The sequence below is a fragment of the Callospermophilus lateralis genome, unplaced genomic scaffold (genome assembly GCF_048772815.1).
Source record: "Callospermophilus lateralis isolate mCalLat2 unplaced genomic scaffold, mCalLat2.hap1 Scaffold_139, whole genome shotgun sequence".
Lineage (NCBI taxonomy): Eukaryota > Metazoa > Chordata > Mammalia > Rodentia > Sciuridae > Callospermophilus > Callospermophilus lateralis.
The window spans coordinates 2,079,596-2,102,902 of NW_027512543.1; the positions used below are offsets into that span (position 1 = coordinate 2,079,596).

The 23,307-nt window shown below is 40.3% G+C and overlaps 2 pseudogenes; both read right to left on the reverse strand.

Moving 5' to 3' along the window:
• Positions 1-2,392: 2,392 nt before the first annotated feature.
• Positions 2,393-2,501, reverse strand: LOC143388978 (small nucleolar RNA U13; annotated as a pseudogene).
• Positions 2,502-11,972: 9,471 nt separating this feature from the next.
• LOC143640238 (semaphorin-4C-like) overlaps positions 11,973-23,307 on the reverse strand; it is a 58,059-nt pseudogene continuing 46,724 nt past the window's right edge.

Consider the following 23,307-nt stretch of genomic DNA (forward strand, 5'->3'; position numbering starts at 1 on the left):
CATTTAGCAGGGCAGCGGCTCCTCCATTGCCTTCAGGTTGGATGAGTCCCCAGGCCTTTCTAATGAAAGAGTCGCATATTGTGATTTCCTCATTTCTCTCTAATGATGATGCTTTCAAAAAGTTCCTCCTTAGCTCTGATATTTGGAACTTTTCCCCACTCACCAAAACTCAAAATAATTATTAATTGGAGAAACTGTTTTTTTTTATGAAAACAAATGCTGCTCTTTGATGATTTTCTCTATTCATGTTAGTTTTTAATGTTTTTACAACTTATTGGTGTCTTTCCCCTTACTAAACATGACTATTTTGTTTTAATTAATTTTAGCATTTACATGAAAGAATACTTTGTATAGATTCATTTATTCAGTGTTTTGACCTTAATAACACTCTCTGGGAATAAAATTATTTTCCATTATTTTATTATTGTTGTTGTTTTTCCAAATGAAATTATGCGCTTTTTATGCATGGTATTATATTTGAAGAATGCTAATGCAATAATGAAGCCATACTCAAGCTAATTCATAGCCAAAAATGTTGTTTAAGCACCCACCAATATTGTGACTCTCTTTTAAGCTACAATTTTATGCACTTCCTTTTGTTTGCTGTTATTTCTAGGGTCTTGAATTTCCAACTAGACTATAAAATCCTCCATGATAGCAACAGTATTTTAATGCTTTTATGACCTCCATTGATATTGGTATAGTGCTCAGTAAAATGTGCATTTGAATGAGTGTGTGTTGAATTGATACAGTTTTTAAACATGCATATAATTGAGTCATGTGACATCTCTGAGTTGCCAAGTTTTTGAGTTAAAAGGTACTTAAGTTAAAGTAGCAAGCTTCCTTAAAATTGATAAGATTTTTCTAAAATCTCATTATTCCTAATTCAATTTGTTAAAAAAGATGCATATTTCAAGATCCAACAATTTTAGAATATCACCTATTCAATTGCATTTTTGCTATTTAACTTTAGAAATCTTAAATAAATCTTATTTAGTATACAACTTTTCTTTTTGGCAAAGAATATACTTAAAGAGTTAGAACTACATACATTCATTTTTGGCAAGAATTCTTACTATATTGGCAAGGTTCAGTTGTTTCTTTTAAGATATTTGTATTTCTTAAAAGCTTCACAACAAACAATAACAATGTGAATTATGTGAAACTGAAGTTCATTCTGTATGTTGTGTATAGATTTATCTTCTCATATACTAAAATATTTGCTGTCCTAAACACATTTTTACTGGCTCTGGTGCAATATAAACCTTTGGTAGCTCTCAGTTTTCCTAAACATTTTTTTAAAGTTTTTTTTGTTGTTGTTGTTGTTGTTCTAGCTCAGAATTATTTTTGTGTGTGTGAAAGTTCTTGACTTAGAATTTTTAAAAAAAGTGTAAGAATTATAAAAACTTTCAGATCCATGTTGTCTTAGAGATTTATTGGTTAAAAATTAACTTTTTAGTACTCAAAACTACTCCTTTTTTAATATATACTTTTTAGGTGTACATTGACAGAACACAATGCCTTTATTTTTATGTGGTGCTGAGGATCAACCCACGTCCCACCCATACTAGGCGAGCAAATCCCAGCCCTCAAAGCTACTTTTTATGTGAAGTTGCCTGTGTGCTTCTCTCTTTCTCTCCTTCCCTCACTGAATCTTGATTTCTATGTTATCTATTTGTCAAAGCCATCAGACTTCCATCTGTTTAATAAAAATAGTGTAAATGAAACATTAATTTTGTTATAATTAGTTGGTACCTTAATAATTTTAAAGAATTTTTTATCAATTTCTTTTGGTATTTATGCTTGTAAGAAAAAAATAACATTGACTTTCATACAAATACTATTAACATTCTGAAAATGGTGAATCCACATAATGAAAAATTTGTGTTCACTTTTATGTGCAAAATACAATTATTAAACAATTTAGGGTAGTTTTTCAGGGCTATTCTGTAAATTTTCATCCAGGAGATGAGGCCTGAACATATTTTGAAGCAACTGTGTTCAGGGAAGTGAAAATATAATATACTGGAATTATGTGAAGAGGGTAAAGAGATCAAGAAAGTTCAGATCTGTCATTATTTAGAGTTAGACTTCATCCTTTAGTTGGTATAGAATTGTAAAAAAAATAAAAAATAAAAAAAATTGAAAATTGAACAAGACAGTATGTTAAATTGAAAATTGAACAGGACTGTATGTGATATGTATTTGAAGGTAATAAGAAAGATAATTCTTTTTGTTCTTTTTAGACAATTTCTAGGGTGGCTCATGGGCCCCAGGAGGAGAGATCAGAGTAAGGTGGAATTATATCACTTATTAAAAAGAAATAAGAACTCAAGAGAGAAGGAAGGAGTTTAAATTTACCTAATAAAATACCTCCCTTAGCCTTTTTTGACAACAGATAAGTAATGTGCAGATGTAGTGACAAGATGTAGAGCAAGGCACATCTCCCACACCAGCCACATGAACACCCAATAATCATTGCACTTATGAACCAAAAGTATATTTATTCTATTTTTATAAGTTATAATAAAGATTGTTGTCATGATGAAATAAATGATTAAAGTTTAATTCTTTTTTATATAGGTCATAAAATCCATGCAATTATATCTTGGTTAGTATAACAGATTGAATCATATCATAATTTTATCATAATCATATCATAACTTCATGATATACAAAGAAATTTGATGTCAGGAAAATAACTAAAAGAATGGTCTGAATACTTTTTTTCTGCTATTTTTTCCCTTTTTTCTGAACCTTTCATTCTGTTTTAATTCAGTTATCAATTTCATTTATCAATGGACATGTATGAAGTTCTAACATATATTTCAAACTAAATGTACTTGAGAAGTTCACTTGAAGTATGCACTTTAGTGTAAAACAGGAAGTTATATAACCTTATCCATGTCCTTCTCGATTCTGACCATCCTTATTGCTATTCTCCTTTCAGTACTCAGAATCAAACTAAATATCTCTGCTCAGTCTTTGTCAGTGCCAGATTTAGTATTTGTGCCATTTAGTATTTATGCCCTATCAAGTTTCTTAACCTTTTTGAGGCCGTAGATTCCTTCTATGAATTTTGCTTAAAAATATTTACATCATAAAGTAGTTTTGAGACTTAGATAAAATAAAAAAATTATTTAGAATATATAGTGCCTCAAAGAGATGCTAACACTATATGTCAATAATATCTTGGTGTATCTTTAATATTACTTGTTTGCATTTTAAATCCTATCAGAAATATGTTTTAAAATTTATTTTTATAAAATAGAAAAAAATATAGCACTGACAAAGATTGAGCATAAACAAATTTTAATAAATTTGAAATTTTTAATAAAAATTTCTGTGTTATCATCATAGTTTTTTTCTCTATATGTTTTACCTTATCAAATTAAACAGCTAAAATTGATATTTCTAAATATGAAATTAATACCAACTGTGGCTCTACAGTGATCTTTAAAGAATATTATAATTAATGATGTTCTTATTAAGATAGTATGTCCAGATATCTATGCTAATTTTTGATTTTGAAAGCCAAGGTAAAGAGCACATGCATTAAATTTGACATAAGGATAGGATAATTTTTCCTCAGTTTGCCCTTATTTTAAATAAACTATTCCCCTCCCACTGTGGCAAAAGATGTGTAGAATTTATTCATACTTTACTCTTCAAAAAGTTCTTAAGAGTAAAGGAAATGTCATTTAATATTTTATGACATATCAGTTGAGGAAAAACTATGTGAATTCTCCTTTAACATCTAGATGAATTTTCCCTCTCCTTGCATCCCCTTAATATGCTAATTAAGGTGTGGAGCATTACAGAGTATTGTATGGATTGCTGCAATTAAGTGCACATCTCCAAGCAACATAGAGCCATTATGCAAAACCATTGTGAACAGATGATACATTAAGCAGCACAGCTCTGCTGTGTATCTAGTCCTTGATACTGAAAAATTCTGCAGTTGAGATGAAATATGCAAATAGAAAATCCACACAAGGTCAGAGTGAGAAGGCCAAAATGCCACCCTTTGTTGGTTTCAAAATGAGAAATCCATTTCTGCTGCATAATCAAGTTAAAATAGAAAAATAAATCCGTCAAAGAAAATTCAGATATTTCTCCTCCTTTTTGCTTCTTTGTAAAATAATTCCTTGACATTTGCCACTAGAGATAAATAGAAGAATTATTTTCACTGCGTATTATTCCTCTGGGGTGATTTTATAGTTTTATTAATTTCCTAACATTTTTCCTCTTTATTTACTCTAATGAGAGAAAATGGTGATGAACCATTACTCAAGAAGTCATCCATGATCATTGCTTTATTTATGCTTTTCCACTCTCTGAGTTGCCTTGAGAAAGAGTCTTTTCATTCTTTTCTTTCTCCATCTTAAGTACAACAATAATAATAAACAAATAAATGTATATACTTTATTTTCCTAATAGGAAAAAATGATTAATAAATGGTGAAATGATTTTTATTTAGGTAAATAAATTTGTAGTTGTTTCTCTTTTGTGTTCATCTCAGGTGCACAGGGGTCATCTCATGATTTTCTGCATTTTGTCTCATGCTATTCTCCTAACTCACCTTTTTCTTATCCTTCATCCCTAATGCCCACTTCTCTGTTTATGCAGATTTCTAATGAGTTTTATGGATGTACATGGATAAATATAAATATGTCTCACTAAATAAGTCTTCTGTGCTTAATTCCTATAGCTATAATTCTATTTTATACATTTGAAATTGTACAAATCCAGTATAATTATCTTAACATTGTCTCCAACTTCTCCTGATTATCTCTAATTCTGGCATTTCTGTGAACAATGCCAAAATAAAGCAATCATGTCTATGTTTTTTTCCAAACTTTTTCAAGAATTGCTCTAAACTTAAATCTATGAGTAAAATAACTGGAACAAAGGATATATTACATTTAACTTCATTTATAGTCAGAATAATTCAATGATCTACATTTTTATTTAAGTATTAATTTTGTATACATAAATTTAAAGTATTCATATATTTAAAGATTTTCTGAGCAAGATGTAGATACTATTTATTTTATGTCTTGAGATATATGGATCTCTCTTTTTTAATTTTAAAAGAAAAAATTAGATTCATAGAAAAATTGAGGGAAGTTACAGAGACTTTTTATATACTCCTTGCCCCACATAAGCAGAGCTGCCTCAAGTTAACATTCTGTGCCACTAATAATATATTAGTATTTGTTATGAGTGTGTGTGTGTGTGTTATACTCCTTGAAATTATACTGATATAATCAATATCCAAAATAGATAGTTTTTCTATCTAAATAGATAGTTTTTCAATATCCAAAATAGATAGATTTTCTTTTTAAACTGGCAGATTTTTATTTTTAATATTTAAATGTTTGAATTATTAAATAGTTAGCCATGTGCTTTTATTTCCTTTTAGCTCTCTAATGTGATGGATTAGACTGTAAGGCTTCTTGATATTGAACCATGTTTGCATTGTTGGGATAATGCCCAATTGATTATGTATTTTTTTCTTTAAAAAATAACCTTTTCCTATTCTGGTGAAGGAGACATAACACAAAATTTCCTCTTGTGATTACTATGAAGCATATAGTTCTGTGGCACCCAACTAACACCACCATGCCATGTATTGTTTTATAGTACATCATTAAATTTTCTTGTCAGGATTTTGATTCTAAAAGCAGAAGTGAGGAAAAATGAGACCATAATTTCATTGAATTCTTGCTCACTGATTTGGGAACCCAGGTTTCCCAGCCTTCTAAATAAGCTGCCAGCTTTCACTCTGTTTGCTAGAAATCCTTGCATGGGAGCGAAAGCAACAGTTTCCTCCAGGCGCATGAAGAATCACCTATAAAACCCCCTGCTGGTGTCTCTGTGACATTTTTGGGTGCATTTGAGTGTAAATATTTTATGGTTACTTTTTGTCTGTGCTAGGCAAGCACTCTACTGCTGAGCACACCATTCTTTTAAATATAATCCAATGGCACTCTTCAGTCCCCTGCCTGGCCCCTCTGCCAGGCCCTGCCTCTGATTCACCTCTTCTGCAGCTCCTGATTGTGTTCTTCTAACTGATACTGGAGCCGCTTTCTCTGCTGCTTCAGGGGCAAGTGGCTAAAATCCTCTGAAGCCACAGTCTGCAAAGGAAAGAGAGGGTTGAGTCTGGAATTTTGAAGCTGAAGCTTCCAGGCGCTGCACACTGCTGAAGATTCAAGTCCACCTTCCTCCCCTTCCAAATATCTTGGGAGCATGGTCATAGACAGAGTGAAGAAGGAGTGGGACCCAGCTGGCTGCAGAAAGCAAGCCTACGGTCCACCACCTTGCTGATGGGAGGGGCAGTGCCATCCCTCCTCCCACAGTCCTCACTTACCACCATGGCCTCCTGGAAGGATCTGGAAGGATGATAGCCACAGATTGACTGACTTACTGATCTCACTCCATAAGACCAAGGGATCATAGACATAGCTGGTAAGGGAACCCATTAGGAAAGGCCAAGGACATGACACCCTCTAGGGGGAAGAGGGTTGGTGGGGGCGTGACTACCAGCTGGGTCCAGGAGGGGACAGGCAAGGAGGAGGCAAGGGCAGAAAATGAAGATGGACAGAAGGATGAACATAAGTATGAATGCAGAGAAGCAAAAGCAAAAAAGAAATAAAAAATAGTAATAATATCCCAAATCAAGATGCATAATCACACAGAAAATACATGTAAGGGCAACACAAAATCTGATAGGTAACAAGGAGGACATTAGACTCAGAGAAAGAGGTCACACCTCTCTCTACCCCATCTCCTACATCCCTTGACTATTAGGTCTAGGGGCTGGAACAGGGATGCTATAGTCCACTGGGATTTCTGGACTCAGTTTAGAAGGAGGTACAGGAGGCATTTGCATGAAGAAAGTATTCAGACACAGGCCAAAGTGGCATGCCACCCATAGAGGGCTGTGGAAGGCAGGAAAGGTCAGGGGTTACAGCTTAGGAGGAGAGGACTGAAGACCAGAATGGCTGGTGCCAGTGGGAGGTGTCTAAGGCATACTAGGGAGTCAGGAGCTGTCCAAGATATAAACCAGTGGTGTTAGGGTTTACGTCTGATGCTGAAAACACACACACAAACAAAAAATACCAAAACTATAGAGCATAAGGATCCATCAGATGGATAGAGATCTGGGGGTAGGGGCACTCCTAAAAGACAGGAACACAAACTGTCAGTCCAGCACGAATTCCACCAGCAGATCTTCTCCCAGAATCCTGAGCATCAGCAGACAGATGCCACAGGACAACATCCTGCCCTCCTCAGTCTCAGGGGGCTCCCAGGCCAATGTGCTACTGACTTGCCTTCCTTCCCTCCAGCCCAGGAACGTAGCAAAGAGGAAATGTATGGTCCAGGACTCAGTTTTCCTGTGGCTGGGCTCAACTCATTAGGGCCTCAGCTGGCCCCACTCACTGTCTTCTCACACAACATTCTGGGCCCCCACCTTGCTCTTCTTGCCAAAAGGCCAGTGCTTGGCACAACTATGGCCAGGGCCCTGGAACTTAGGCTCTCCATCTGAGCAGGTGTCCAGGCCATTTTCTGAGTGTGCACAGATCACAGGCTGGCTGAAGTTCTCAAATTCTACATCACCAGGGCGGGCATAACCTGACTTGTGCACCTCTATGAGAATCTGGGTGTCCTCGGGGAAGGAACAGTGGGTGGGCAGTCAGGGGCAAGGCCCTACCTAGTTTGGGAGATTCCCACAGTGCCCACACATTGGCCTACTCAGGCACCCACATTCTTGGCATCCACAGCTTAAGCAGCCACCTTCATGTCCTCAAAGCACTTGATAATGATGAGTAACACCTGCAGTTCCATCTCTGACAGCAGCCAGTACCCTGATTTACTGATCTCACTAAAGGTGGCTCTATACTCTTCCTTGACCTGCAGTTTCTGTGGGGACAGGGAAAAGGCATGAAACACATGAGTGGAGGCAGATCAGGTATAAAGCATTCTGCAAATATGATGGTGCCCTAACTGTCAGCACTAGCTCCTGCCCAGTGTGGTGGGGAAGACACACTCCTGTAGGCAGAGCTGCAACATAGGGCTGGGGGTTGAAAATGAGTTATAAACTGTAAATTGCTTCAGGTCAATTTGGTATCATTTGTGTTTTGACACAAAGTTATGGAGTATATCTTGTTTCCAATGTTTATTTAGTATAAGTGATTTCGGATCAGTATGTACTTTTTTTGGTAAATTATTTTATTGAAATTATTATTTGAAATAATAATTTTTTCATGGAAATAAAAATTTACAAAGAATAGGTAACTATCCCCAAGGAGTTTATTGATTAAAAATATCAACTAGTTGGCTATTTTATCTGCACATAATTAGTGGAAGTTTTAGTTGTTTCATACTGATTGGACTGAAGTAAATTTGAATATATATTTAAGATAAATATGAACTCTGATAAATTTTAAGTTATTCACTTCATAAATTATATTTTTGGAAAAAACCTCATGGTACTTTTAGTTGAGGAAAGTAAATGTCTTATCTGGAGCTTGGCCCCAAACAAAGAAAGGCACCTTGATTTATTTCACTGAGTGGGCCTTGCTATGTTTTCTTTCCATTGGTATTGTGTCCCATTAGTAGGCACAGCTAAATTCTAGAATCACACATTTCAGGAACAAGGAAACCATAAGCAAATGTGGACATGTTTAGGTAGCTTGGAAGAAAAATCATGTCCTGTGATGTAGAAGAAACAAGTGATCATATGTTTTTTTCAGGTATAGTGATCAAAATATGTTCAAACTAACAGGACTTCTCTCCCTGTAATGATATCCTATTAGATGCTGATGAGTAACCAAAAGCATAGAAACATGTGATAGGGAGACTCTCTTGATGTTATTGGCCCATGGTTATAGCTTAATGTGAATCAACCAATGTTCAGGCTTAAGTCATTTTATCAGAGGGAAGATTCAACTTTCACTAACCCAGATAGCATCCAAAGACATAGCTTTTTCCTTATATATAAGTAAAGCCATATTTGGGGCATACAGTGGAAGAAACATATCAAAAGTGATAAAAAAGTACAGTGTTGCTGGCAACTCTAATGGGTTTGGATAAAAGTGTATGTTCACATCTGTCAATGGTGGTACTTCTTTCCTTGGTTGTCCAAATTGACCTTGACCAAACTCCTTATTGTATATATATATTTGAGATAAATATAAACTCTGATAAATTTGAAGTTATTCACTTCATAAATTATATTTTTGGAAAAAAAATCATGGTACTTTTAGTTGAGGAAAGTAAATGTCTTATCTGGAGCTTGGCCCCAAACAAAGAAAGGCACCTTGAGTTATTCATTCTCAGCAAGGAAGATTTCTTTCCATACCTTTATTCATCCACTATATAGCTATTGTAAATCAGTGAAACTATTTTGCAGTAAATTCAGAAGATATGAATATCCTCTTCTAACCAGTTCTCATTCTCAATTTCTTTAGGAATAATGAGCAGCATCTATGTTCCCAATGGAACCTGGAGGAAATTAACAATAATGTTGAGAAAATAGGTCCTCCATATGATTAGATTGGTTTTATATCCATCAATCAATCATTCAATAAATGTTTTGAACACTAACCAGCATTGTGTTTCACAGATACATGGTGATGTATCTGTGGAAAACAAACAGACAAACATTTTTTTTTTTAAATTCTTGTCTTTCTTTATAAAATTTGCATTGTTGTTAGGATAAATAAACCAAGTTATTGATTGCTTAGCATAGTTATATTCTTCAGCTATTATTTTCACTATACTTAGTATTCCAAAATAATGATAGTTAATCTCATTAAATAATGGCTAATTAACAAGATTTTAAATTGGTACATTTCTGGGAAGCCCCTTGGAATATAAAACAATAAACAGAGGTCCAATATTCCCATTTGACAAGACACAATTATTTGCCTTAATTAAATTAATATTTTCAGAATTATTGTGGGGATCAATTTGTTAAACTGGTGCTTCAAGGAATTTCAGGATTCTTGTAGTTCTTGTAAAATCAATTCTTTTATATTATTCGGGGAATGGAAGCAAGTGCAAGTTTAGAATTTCATTTTTGTCAGGGTAACCCATTTTTGAAAAGCTAAGCTTGGTTTCTTTCTTCTGACTTATAAAATAAGAGTCAAGAATTATCTTCCCAAATGAGTATAAAATACTAAATATCAATATTTACCTCCAACTCGTAGATTTGGGCAAATAATAATTTGAAAAATTAAAGAAACTTGTTTAATGTAATAAACTCAGGGGTGTGCTTCTACTGAACTACTCCTCAGCCCTTTTTGTTTTGTGAGACAGGGCCTCACTAAGTTGTCCAAGTTGGCCTGGAGCATGCAATCTTCCTACCTGAGACTCTGGAGTCACTGAGATTACAGGCCAGCATGATACTATATGGATCTTACATGGAGCTTATGGAAAGGTAAGAATAATGCATATGTGTGTATCTTATACATAAATATATGCTTAGTCTGAAATATATCTGTGCGCATAAACTGTGTGTGTGTATGTATATATTATGGTGGTGCTAAGTGCTCTGAAGTCAGTGAAGGGCTATAATGCAGTGGGCAGGGATGGCCTCCCTGATAAGGTAACAAATGAACAAAACATAAAAGTGAGAAAAGGGACCATTTGAATAGATGTACAAAGACAATAAAAGCAGCAGAAACTCCCTCACAAAATCAGACACACTGACTTATCAACTTGGAGTTATAGGACTGAAATCTACATTAAACCCAGGGAGAAAAAATCCCAAGTTAAGAATATTATATACAAGATTGACCAAATTATGGACATTTACAGATGTGGCATAATGAATCCTATGATTATGTATATTTACAATATACCAATTTTTAAAAGTTATAATCTAAGTTGAGTGTGGTGGTGAATGCCTGTAATCCCAATGACTCAGAGTGAGGCAAGAAGATCTGGAAATCAAAGCCTGCTTCAGCAGCTTAGTAAGGCCCTAACCAACCTAGTGAGAACCTGACTCCATATAAAAAATAAAAATTCTGGAAATGTAGCTCAGGGTTAGAGTGTCCCTGGGTTCAATCCCCAGTACCAAAAACCAAAAATAAAATAACAATAATTAAAATATATATAAAAAAGAGAACATCTAAAAGAAACCCAAAAGAACATTATGCATCAAAGATCAATAATCAGCTTAACAGAAGATTTAACAACTGCTGCAGACACAAGCAGATTAAAGAGATTTCCAAAGGGCTGAACAACAACAACAACAACAACAACCTGTCATTCTAGAGATTTATGACTAGTGAAACTATAACTAGAGTAGGGGCAGGAAAGGACAGCTTTCTCCCTGAAAAAAAAACTATTAAGCTGTTATTAAACAATTAAACTACATATTTTGGTGCACACCAGTAATCCAAGCAGCTCTGGAGGCTGATAGCAGAGGATCGCAAGTTCAAGGACAATATCAGCAACTTAGTGAGGCTTTAAGGAATTAAGGGAGATGCTGTCTGCAAGTAAAATATAAAAAAAGGGCTTGGGATGTGGCAACCCTGGATTCAGTCCCCAGTACAAAAAATAATACATCTGAATAAAGCAAAATGACCCCAGAGAAAAGGTATCATTTGAAGGAGGAATAATTCACACAATACAATTGAAAAAGATCTTTATCATTGTGGAATTAGAAAATACATAAACAAAGAAACAAAATGGAGTCAGGTGACAACACTGTTCTGAGGAGAGCAAGATGAGAGGTGTGTCAGAGCAACCTGGAGGGGAAGGGCCCTGCTTTGGACAGGGCAAGTTTTCTTTCTCAACATCAGCACAACTGAACTTCTGAGCCAGAACAGTCCTTAGGGTGGGAGCTGACCTGGGCATGAAAGGATGTAGACAACACCTGTCATTTTAACAACCAAAAGTGTCTCTAAACGAAATCACAGGCCCTTAGGCCCGCTCCTGAGGGCCCTAGAAAGAGGTGTTCAAGAAGGCAGGGGCTGGCCTGGGATGCCAGGAGGTGCAGATAGGGACCCAACTCCAAGCTGGCCCCAGCGTGTCCAGGCACAATCTAGAGGGGACCATCCAATTACTAGTATCCAACAGGATCTCAAAATTACTCTTCTGTTTCTGAGCTGGAAAGGGGACTGATGTATTCTTTGAGCAACTCCAGCGGGTACAACAGGGTCCTCTCTGCTGCCTTGATATCATTTTCCAGATTTTCCTGAAGCCGCTGGCAAAGCGACCAAACCAGAAGAACCAGTAACACCAGGCACAGAGCCCCCAGGGCAACCACAGCCAGCCACAAAAGCCATAGGTATTTCATGGGGGCCTGAACCTCCAGGTCACTGAGGGGCCCACTATCACAGCCACAAGATACCCCTCAACAGCCAGCCATGTCCCCTACTCCTATGAAAAGCAGTTGTAGGCCCCAGCATGGTGATATTGGGCAGTCATCACCACCAGGGCTTGGAGATGGGCATCATAGTAGATGGAGCCTGGCTCGTCTGCAGGTAGGTCCTGGCCCTCAAAGATCCAGCGGGCATAGGCCATCTTGAAGGAGAGGACAGGGAAGTACCAAGTCTGTGCCCACTACCATTGTGATGTTTTTCAGCATTCAACTGACTGTAGCAACAGAGAGAGAAGGTAGCAGAGTCAGTGCAAGAGACCAAGGGCCAGGGAGGTGTGATGTGGAAAATCCACCTAAGGACCACAGCCCATCTGGAGTGGAGGGGAACACAAAAAAGCTCACCTTTCTTAGTGCCATGAAGGTCACAAAAGCCTATGGTATCTGAGATTCCCATGTTCTGAACAAGTAGAGATCTGGCAGAGGAAAGGGGTATCAGAAGCATGCTTCCAACCACCGTATCCACACACCTTCCTGGTCCCAGCCCTTGCAGAACCCAGCTCACCCAGAGTAGCTGGCCACAGACAAACAGTGACTAGTGTTGATGCTCCAGTCAGAGTAGGAGTCCCGCACAAGGACACAGTCTGTACAGATGTGGTATTTCACAGAGTCTGCCAGGGGCAGCTGGACTAGCTGAGAGCAGGGGCCGGCAAAGAGCAGCTTCTGTGGGAGAAGAGGAGTGAGAGGGTTGGTAGGGCCACATGCATCCCAGGGCTGCTCAGACCCCAAGGAGCACAAACAGGAGAGGTGCCCACATGAAGAAGAGGCAGAAGACAGCACTGCAAAGGAAGGTGCAAGTCTCAAGAAAACAGGGAGGCTATACACACAGAAGGCATGAAACATTTTCCTCCAGTGCCCTTGGCTCTCACAATAGCACCAGCACAGCATAAGGTGTTCTCTGTTTGAATGGTAACTGCCAATCTGAGTGTTTACAAAACCCCATATTCTTTCTGCTATTACTCCATGTGCTGGGAAACAATTTTAAGTGATAATAGCTGCAAAAGGCAAACAAATCATCATCCAGAGGATGCTGCAAATGTGTATGAGGGTTAAGGAAAAAGACAACACTTCAGGGGACATGGTGGGGAATCAGCAGGTCAGGCCCAGAGCACCACTGGGGACTAGGCAGAAACCAAAGCTGGGAGGGCACCATAAACATGTCAAAGCTGGGGAAGTCTGGCGAGTATGGAGAGGATCAGAGAGGAGGCTGTAAGCAGAGTCCTGGACCCACATAGAGGTGTCTAAAAAAAACATGAGTTTTCTCCAGGACTAATTCTGGGAATGCAGCCCTGCAGGGACCAGGGAATACATAATGCTCCTGTGGAGTGCCAATCCTGTCAGCACACACCCTGACTTCCCAGGCTTGCCCTGAGCTGACTCAGGTGGGCTGAACTGGCCAACCATGCCAACCTGATATGGGGATGGTGGAGTGGATGCAATGGCAGTGCATGGAGTCTAATTAGCTACCTTGCTTGGTGACAGCACAAGGCTTTCCACAGTTTCCTTATCAAACACTTGCAGTTCCTCAATCAGGTGGACCCCAGGCCTCAGGATCACAGCCTTGAGCAGCCAGCCATCTCCTGGAAAAGTCTGGAGAAGGGAGTGTCAATGACAGGGAATGAGGCTCTTGGGTGTCTCCCAGCCCCAGACACACCCAAGAGCTTACCTACCTGTGCCAATGAACAGCAGTGTATAGGTGGCTTTGTCAAATCCTGTAAATTGGTCAGCCACCAGGTGGGTGAAGTTGGTGTTTTCATGAGCAGGGGCTGACCCCATGAAGGCTCTACCTGCTCGTCCATCAGTGGGTGCTTCTTGATGAAGATGAGGGTTCTGTCAGCCAGCTCCAGAGAACTGGAGTGACCATGGTGATGGTGCCATTTGTTGATGCACTTGTGGGGGTAGGGGTATGGACAGGGGAGCTATCAGCTGGTGGGAGGCCACTGGAACTGACAGGGAACACTTCCTGCCCAAAGGACTCACTGAACCAGGATGGGGGCTGGGTACTGGGTCAGTGTATTGACCCCACTTCTGCACTTCCTCAAACAACCCAGGGTTGGTTTCTGCCTAGTCCCAAGTGGTGCTCTTGGCCTGACCTGCTGATTCCCCACCATGTCCCCCTCCTTGTAGGGACCTTGGAACACCCACTGGATCTCTTCCAACTGGTACTCACAGACTGAGGAAAGGTCCACATCACCCCTGTTGCAATGAGAGAGGGATCTCAAGGGTCAGGTCTGATGCCCACCTTAACATCTCACCCCAGCTCCAGAGATTGCAGGAATGTAGGGATCAGCAGAAAATGCTCATGGGAAGAAGAATATACCAGCAGGCAGATCTAAGGTGCCACCAGGGAGGGCCTTGCCTTCTTTCCCCAGGGGCCTTTAAAAGGGGCAAGTACTCAGTGTTCCAGAAACTGACCACTTGGATGTCCCTATAGGACAGCATGGTTCAGGCCCTCCCACCCACATACTGCCCTTGACGTCAACACCTGCTCATCCCCACCCCAGCATTCCTGGCCAACTCACCATCACATATGAAATACACCAAAGAAGGTGGTCTTGTGCCAGGAGGCACCCTGCAGGGTGTGCACAGCCTGCAGCTGGTTGAAATAGAGCTGCTGGTTGGGCACTGAGCACCCCAGCTGTGACTTCAGGAATTTGGTCCACTTCTTCTGCAGTGTGTGTGCACCGGCTATGTCACTCTGGCAGATATCAAGGGGATGCAGTGGGTCAACCGATGCCCAGCCCACAGGGTTCCCAGGGCTCATGCTGGGGGCTCAATACCTTGCAGACACTGGCAACTTTGGGCCTGCAGCTGCTTGGTACAGCAGTCGTATTCCACCACCCTCTCACTGAAGAAGTACACCTTGTCGTCATCCCCTGTGATGCTCCCCACACTCTCAGGGACATAGGCAGAGGCATTGAAGTGGGGCCCTGCAGCAAGGCAAGGAGGTTCAGTCATAAGGTGACAAGGACCTCACAGGTTTCCCACCCTGGGCTTCCCCAGTCCTTCTCCCTGCTCACTGTTGAGCCATAAGGCCTCATACTCTGCCTTCATGGGGTGATAGGGCCCCATGTTCTGGAGGATGACAGGCTGGGTGCCCAGGAAGTTATTGAGGGTGGCTGAGTACAACTCACCATCTGTGAGAAATGGAAGGATAGTCAGGCCATAAACAATGTGTAGACACTCCAGAGTGTGTCAAGTTCCAAGGGACTCACCCAAAACAGGCACATCCACTCACCTACAAGAAGGCCAGTGTGGCCCTTAGCTGGGTCATAGGGACAATTCCCCTTCCCATCATCAAAATCTTCATGCTCCAAAGTGAAGGTGAGCATGTTCTAGAGGCAGAGGGAGCCAGTCAGGAGGATGAGCATGAGGGCAGGACCCCATAGTGGAGGCCAGGGTGGCAGGCAGCCAGGGTGGGGCAGCAATCACAATGTAGGTGCACTTGGGCTAAAAGGCGTAGGTACCACAGACATACAGATGGGATGTGTTGTAAGGCTGCAGGAAGCAGATGCAGTTGAAACACTCCATCTTGGGGATAAAGGGATCAGTCAGTGAGACCCCTAGGTGAGGGCCACTAGTGCCGAGGCTAAAGAGAGGTCTGCCCTCCTATGACAGTACTCCAGGGAAGAGTGCCCTGTGAGGCTCAGGAGGCCAGCAGTGCCTGAGCATCCACATGGTTGCTCTTCCCTTTCTCAGAACACTCGATCTTCTTCTCAGCTGGTGCCTCCCAGAAGATCTAGTGGACAAAAAATATGGTAATGTCATAAGTAGATGCAGAGAAGGATGATTCCCTGTGGGAAATCTTGATCCTCATCCTCCGGAAGCTTCTTTCAGTAGAGGACAGAAGCCCCTAGCCACCAGCAAGGAGCCCTGACACTTGTCTTCCAAGTCACTCAGGAGGCTGAGGCAGAAGTATTACAAATTGAAGGCCAGCCCTTGCAACGTAGTAAGAACTTGTATGTAAATAAAGTTTGAAAAGGGACTGGGAATGCAGCTCATAGAGTGTCCCTGTGTTTAAGCTCAAGTACATGGGTATGTTTGGGGGGAGTCCCATAGTACTTCATCATGGCATAATCCAGTAAGTGCCATAGAAGGGAAGAGAGAGCTTGCTGATCCTGATGGGGGTTGGGAAGGCCTGGGGGCACACTATTTGATGAGATACCATGTGGTTTAATTGGGTCAAATGGTGGTTGCATTCCAACAGGATCTCAATAAGTTCCTGAGGCTGGATTCCAAGCTTTCTGAGGAATCTCCATATTGCTTTCCAGAGTGGCTATACCCATCCAAATTGATTTATTCTAAGCAATTGTCTTCCCATGTCTTTTAAGTTTAGAGGCAAGGAGTTCTTTTTCCAAGGATGTCATGCCACTTTTTAAATTATTGTTGAAACTCTAAATATGTGTAGCTTTTCATCCACCCTTCCCACACACAAGTAAATGAATATCACAGTATCTCACTGGATCTCCAGTGCCCATACGTGTTTGCAGCTGATGGCAGGGTTGAAGTTTTGTGGCAGAGATCAGACAGCACAGGCTCAGAATGTTTCTCTCCTCCTTATTTCCCATCCTTTTATCATTGGAGATGGAGCCCAGCAGCCTGCTTGAATCCTTAGGTAGTGTGACCCTAGAATATTGGTGGCATTATTTCTACTCTCCATTATGCACCAATAGCAAAAAAGCAAATTGGGAGCACACTTATAGCATCTGCCGTATGTATGAAGTTTGTGTGCATCTGTTGGGCTTCAGTGATGAGATAAATCCTCTTTGTTAATATGTGACTTGCAACTTGAAGCCTCCCCAGTCTCTGAATTATAAAGCAGGTTGCTCTGTGGGCAGCCTTTCAGCCAGAGAACACGTGGAACAGAGCAAGGGATAATCCTGGGAATGCAAAGAGCACACTGGAATTTTTTTTCCTTTCCCTTTTGGTGGTGACTTTAGGTAACGGCTTCGTCAAAACCTGGCTGATTCCATAAAGCCTTGCAAGTAAGGGCTGCTAGAAATGAGAGCACACTGAAGTATGTCATCAAAAGAAGAACAAGGGGCTGCTCTTATAACATGCACTCTAGTACCTTGACCCCTCTCCTAAAAACTATAGTTCCGAGTCAGGCGTGGTTGTGCATACCTGTAATCCTAGTGGCTCTAAAGGCTGAGGCAGGAGGATTGCAAGTTCAAAGCCAGCCTCAGCAAAAGCAAGGCCCTAAGCAACTCAGTGAGATACTGTTGCTAAATAAAATATGAAAAGGGCTGGGGATGTGGGTCAGTGGTTAAGTGTCCCTGGGTTCAATCCCCTCTAAAGGGGGGATTTTTTGTGTATGCTAATTATATAGAAGAGTGGGTTTTGTTGTGGTATATTTGAAACTGCATATACCATAACTGTAGTATAGACAAAGGGGTCAGAGGCAGAGTTGAAGGGATGCAAGGGGAGGGTACCCTGAATGAAATATATCAATCAGAATATCATGAATCCTATAAAGAAAGAAACTTTCAAGCCTGCCACAGAACTAAGACTCTGTCTACCACCAACAGATGGAGCTGGGGGTGGGGGGGCTTATGTCATGTCCCTTTGGCTTGGAAACAAATATTTGTAAACACTTTTTAAGAACCTAACATAAATTGAGACTGAAATAGAAGACAGGAACTTATTATACTTGATCATGACCTGTTGGCATATTACTTAAGATTTATTGATTCCCTTCTTCTATAATTCCATAGTCATAAAGAGAATTGGAATCATGTTGTTAAAAGCTGGAATGCTAGGTAGTGCTTGTCCTGGAGAAAATGTACCAGAAGTTTGTGCCTCAAAGAAGTGGAATGGAGTTACAGCTACAAACCTGTTTTCTCTGATATCCATTTCTAGGAAATTGTTTTCACAATATCTGAGCATCTCTAAATTAATTGGTAAAATGAATTTCTGAGCAGAATTGTACTGTGGTCTGATAAGCCAGAAAATCCCCTCTTATTCACCCATCACAAACACTCTGCTTAGCATTTTTACAAGGATTCTCCCCTCTTCAAAGATGAAGAATGATTGTTGTTTTCATTTTATCAATCCACATATTTAAACAAGTTTTTTTCTGTTTTGTTTTATACCTGAAATTGAACCCAAGGGCAGTTAACCACTGAGATATATCCCCATCCCCTTTTCTATTTTATTTAGAGACAGGATCTCAATAAGTTCCTGAGGCTGGCTTTGAACTTGCAATCCACTTACCTCAGCCTTCAGAGCTGCTGAGATTACAGGGGTGCACCACTGCACCCAGCTAAATGTAACTTTTTAATTCCACTTCTACACATGGGTGTATAAAGTCAATGTGACCTCAACTGATGTAACCTGCAGATTAGCCACTGGTAAACACAAACAAGATTGGTGACTTTTCAAGCAAATGGTTAGACATGTCATCACTTTTCACACTTTGTCCATGGTTAGCATATACAGTTTCAGCAAGAATCTTGCAGTTTCTGATGTAAGTTCTTGCCATAAATTTTTATTGGGGGGGGCAGGGATAGGAGCTGGGATTTTCACACTAAAGTCTGTTGTGTGGATAACCCTCAGTTTTTTTCTTTGCATTTGACTCTGCAGATGACATAAAAACATTTTGTTAATTGGAAAGTATGATCACATTCCCCCTCAGGTTTCATTGAGGCACAGATTCCTAATGAATCTAGTTTATGCCTGCACATTTTTGGGGAGGTGAAGTACTTTTGCTCTGAAGGATGCTGCAGCCACTTTTCAAGTGGGAAAAAAAATTATCTCTAATACATGTGAAATTTTTCACTACCTAAGAGAAAGGGAGTTGGAAAACAGCTTTTTTCTTTTTTTTCCTTTTTCTTTCTTTCTTTCTTTCTTTTTTTTTTTTTTTGTACCTGGGATTGAACTCAGTGGCACTCAACTACTGAGCCACATCCCAGCCCCGTCCCTTTTTTATTTTATTTAGAGACAGGTTTTCCCTGACTTGCTTAGGGCCTTGCTAAGTTATTGAGGCTGGCTTTGAACTTGCCAACTTCCTGCCTCAGCCTCCTGAGCTGCTGGGATTACAGGCATGCCCAGCTAGGAAGCAGTTTTAAGTCACAGAGACATTTGATGTGCATATTTGTGTGAGTTAGAGTCTTACTAGAGACATTTTTTAAAATAGTTTTTAAGTTATAGATGAACTCAATATCATTATCTGGTTTATGTATTATTATGTGGTGCTGAGGATTGAACCCAATGCCTCACTTGTGCTAGGCAAGCACTCTACCACTGAGCCACAATGCCAGCCCACAAATTAATGTATTAAAGCTCAGATTTTCCTCCTGTCAAGTGGAGTATTACCAACATACTTCACAGGGTTGCAAAGAGGAGTTAGAAAAAGTGCTTAGAAGAATATATTCTCTATAATCCTTAGATATTGTGATTAATGTATCATGCACAATTTCAAGTAGCTTACATCATAAGACACAGCTAAAAAGGGTGAAATGAATATCCCCTAGTGTAGAAAATGGTAGAAAAAGCAATTTGACACATTCTGGAGTCCTGATACATTTTTACTCTGGAGTCCTGATACATTCTTACTCAGATCATGAATGGGGTTCTGTGTGCCCCTCCTATGGTCCATGATGGTTTTGCTAGGTTTGTATATAGTAGGAGTACAGGTAGAGCAGCAGATGATACAGCCTCAGGGCCAGGCTGTATTTATCCACATTATCTGGGAAAAGACCTGAGGTTCCTGGGGGAGGAAACAAACTGTAGCTTATAAAGTTTGGTGGTACTAAGCATGATTCCAGAGAAAGCAATGCTTCCCAGCTAGCTGGTGACAGATTCCTGCTTGCTCTTCCTTTAAGCTAAGAGATGAGCAGAGGTTGATGGGAAGGGAGTGGGTGTGAGTTTGATTCTTCCTCATGGCTTTATCTTTGTGAAACAGGTTAGGGAGATTGTTATTTGGACCTTCAGGATATTTCTGTACCCCATAATGAGTGAGTCTGTGCTAGACAGATTGATAGCACTCCATAAATAGAGATGGCCCCCACTTTATGATGGGTTGACTTAAAATATTTCAACTTTACAATGATGTGAGAGCAGATCTTGGCAACCACTCTGTTTTTTTTTTCACTTTGAGTTCAATATTCAGTGAATTCCATGAGCCTTACAACACTGTGTTATAAATTGAGCTCTGTGCTGGGCACAGGGGTGCAGGCCTGCACCTGTAATCCCAGCAGTTTGGGAGGCTGAAGCAGGAATATCACAAGTTCGAGTTCAGCTTTAGCAATATGGCGAGGCTCTAAGCAACTCAGCGCAACTCTGTCTCTAAATAAAATACAAAATAGGGATGAGATGTTCCTCAGTGGTTGAGCGCCCCTGAGTTCAATCTCCAGTACCCCCTCGCAACAAAAAGAGGTATGGCATCAGTGATTTTGCTCTGCAGCAGACTCACACCACTGGAGTTTGTTTAAGGCAAGCTAGGCTGAGATTTGATATTTGGTGGGTTAAGTGTATTGAATGCATTTTAATACAATGTTTTAAACTTCCTGTGGGCATCCTTTTATTTTAGATTGAAGAGCACGAGTATTGGTTAGTGGGTTGAGAATTAGGGGACAACCTCTAAATGTTTATGTCATCTATAGAAAAGCAAAGAATTGACATAAACTAGTCTGTGTTAGTTACATATTAAAATTCTTGATGTGCCATATGCTGATAAATGTATAACAAATTATTGCTGTAATGGCTGATAACACTCAGTTTGGAATTGGGTAGACATGTTAGCATACGACTCTTTGCAGCCAGTACAAACTTATAAACTCACACAACTAATTAATAACCCTTGTGTGATGGGTACTGTGCTAAGTGGTTTAGGTATATTTGTTCATTTAAACATCACTGTAACTTTTTTTTTTTGGTACCAGGGATTGAACCCTGGGGAACTTAACTACAGAGCCACATCCCCAGCTCTTTTTTTTATAACCAGAGCCACATCCCCAGCTCTTTTTTATATTTTATTTAAAGACAGGGTCTTGATAAGTAAGTTGCTTAGGGCCTTGCTAAGTTGCTGAGCTGGTTTGAACTTGCAGTCTTCCTGCCTAAGCCTCCAGAGTTGCTGGGATTACTGGTGTGTCACCATGCCTGGCATAGAACCTCTTTTGAAAGGGGAAAACTGAAGTTCATAGAGTTCAAGAAGCTAGCCCCAGGTTACATGAGTTGTTAGTGACAGAATTTCCATGGGGACCCACACAGCCTGGCTTCAGGGTTCATGCTGTGGACTCAAAACTATACTGTCACCTCTCAGCAAAATTTCAACATTGCTAATCTGAAGTTTCCTTAAGTTAGAAAAAGTCACACAAGAGCACAGTCTAAATCAGAGCTAAACTTGACTAAATCCTCTTGCTCTGTCCCATTTGCAAGCAGGTGCAGCTGTAGGTCGGGGAAATAGGTTCTTTACTCCCTTTGAGTGTCCAGAATTACCCCTTGAAAGCCACACACTCCTCCTGGCTGTGTCTTCTCTCCCACAGGCATCCCTCTTTCCCCATACTGTGCCAAGCATACATCACTCTCTTCATACAGGAGTCTACAAGGGCCTCCAAAAGCATATTTAAGTGTTACCTTATGGCTAGTTTTCTCCCTGGAATCAACCACTGTGGAATTCTGAGGAACCAAACACTTGCCTTTATCACATTGTTTACACTATACAAGCCATTTTATTTTATTTTATTCTTGTACCAGGGATTGAACCCAATGGTATTTAACAACTGAGCCACATCCCCAGCCTTTTTCTTGTATTTTATTTTGAGATAGGGACTCACTGTGTTGCCTAAAGCTTCACTATATTGCTGATACTAGCCTTAAAGTTGACATCTTCCTCCCTCAGCCCCCTGAGCTGCTGGAATTACAGGTATGCACCACCACCCCTAGCACATTCCCAGCCCCCTCCATCACTCAGACACTCATACTCCACCCCAACTGTACACTTTTGAGTTATTTTTCAAGCTACCCCCTAGGGCCGTCTTCTTCATAGGAGTGATCCTTTTGTCACCAAATAATGTAGATCAGTGCCTTTAAAATGAAAATGTCTTAATTTGAAGATTATTTTTCCCTTTGGTCATTCTAGGCAAAGAAATGGCATTTCTTCTCACTGTGAACCATCAGGACGCTGCAATGTAGGACACATTCTTTGTTGATATTTTGTTCTCTCAGTGGGATCATTGTAGATATTTCTGCCACATCAATCTGGGTTGTGTTATCCATCTGGCATACACTATGGAGGATGGACATGGTCAGGAAGAAAAGGGCAGTGGTGTCCAGGGCTTATCTCTACCTAATGGTGGACCGTTATAGTGGCCTGAAGCAAAGGGTAGAGCTATTGCACCTCTGAAGTGTGCATAGCTGCCTACAGATTCACCTCTGATAGTTTCTTACCCTGAAGTGTACAGGGTAGACCAGGCACAGTGGTGCATGCCTGTCATCCCAGCATCTCAGGAGGCTGAAGCAGGAGGATCACAAGTTCAAAGCCAACCTCAGAAACTTAGTGAGGTGCCAAGCATCCCAGTGAGACCCTGTCTCTAAAAAAATACAAAATAGTGCTGAGGATGTGGCTCAGTGGTCAAGTGCCCCTGAGTTCAATCCCGGGTTACCCTGGTCCCTCCAAAAAAAAAAAACAAAACAAAAAAAAAAGAGCTGCTGGAAAGGGTTTGACATCTTTCTCAGTCTGGGTAACGACATGACTGTCATGTCAGTATTTTAGCCTCACATCAGTGATGCCCAGGCAGCTTTATCTATTGATGGTCATCTTGCATGCCCCCAATTGTAGCCTGTCTTATGTGTTTTGCATTACTCAGTCCTGCACCATCAATGCTGCTTGATGTTGATAGTGACCATGAAATAATAAGAAGGTGGGGCATGATCTAGGTGGGTACATGCACACTTGGTGGCTAAAAGTTTTC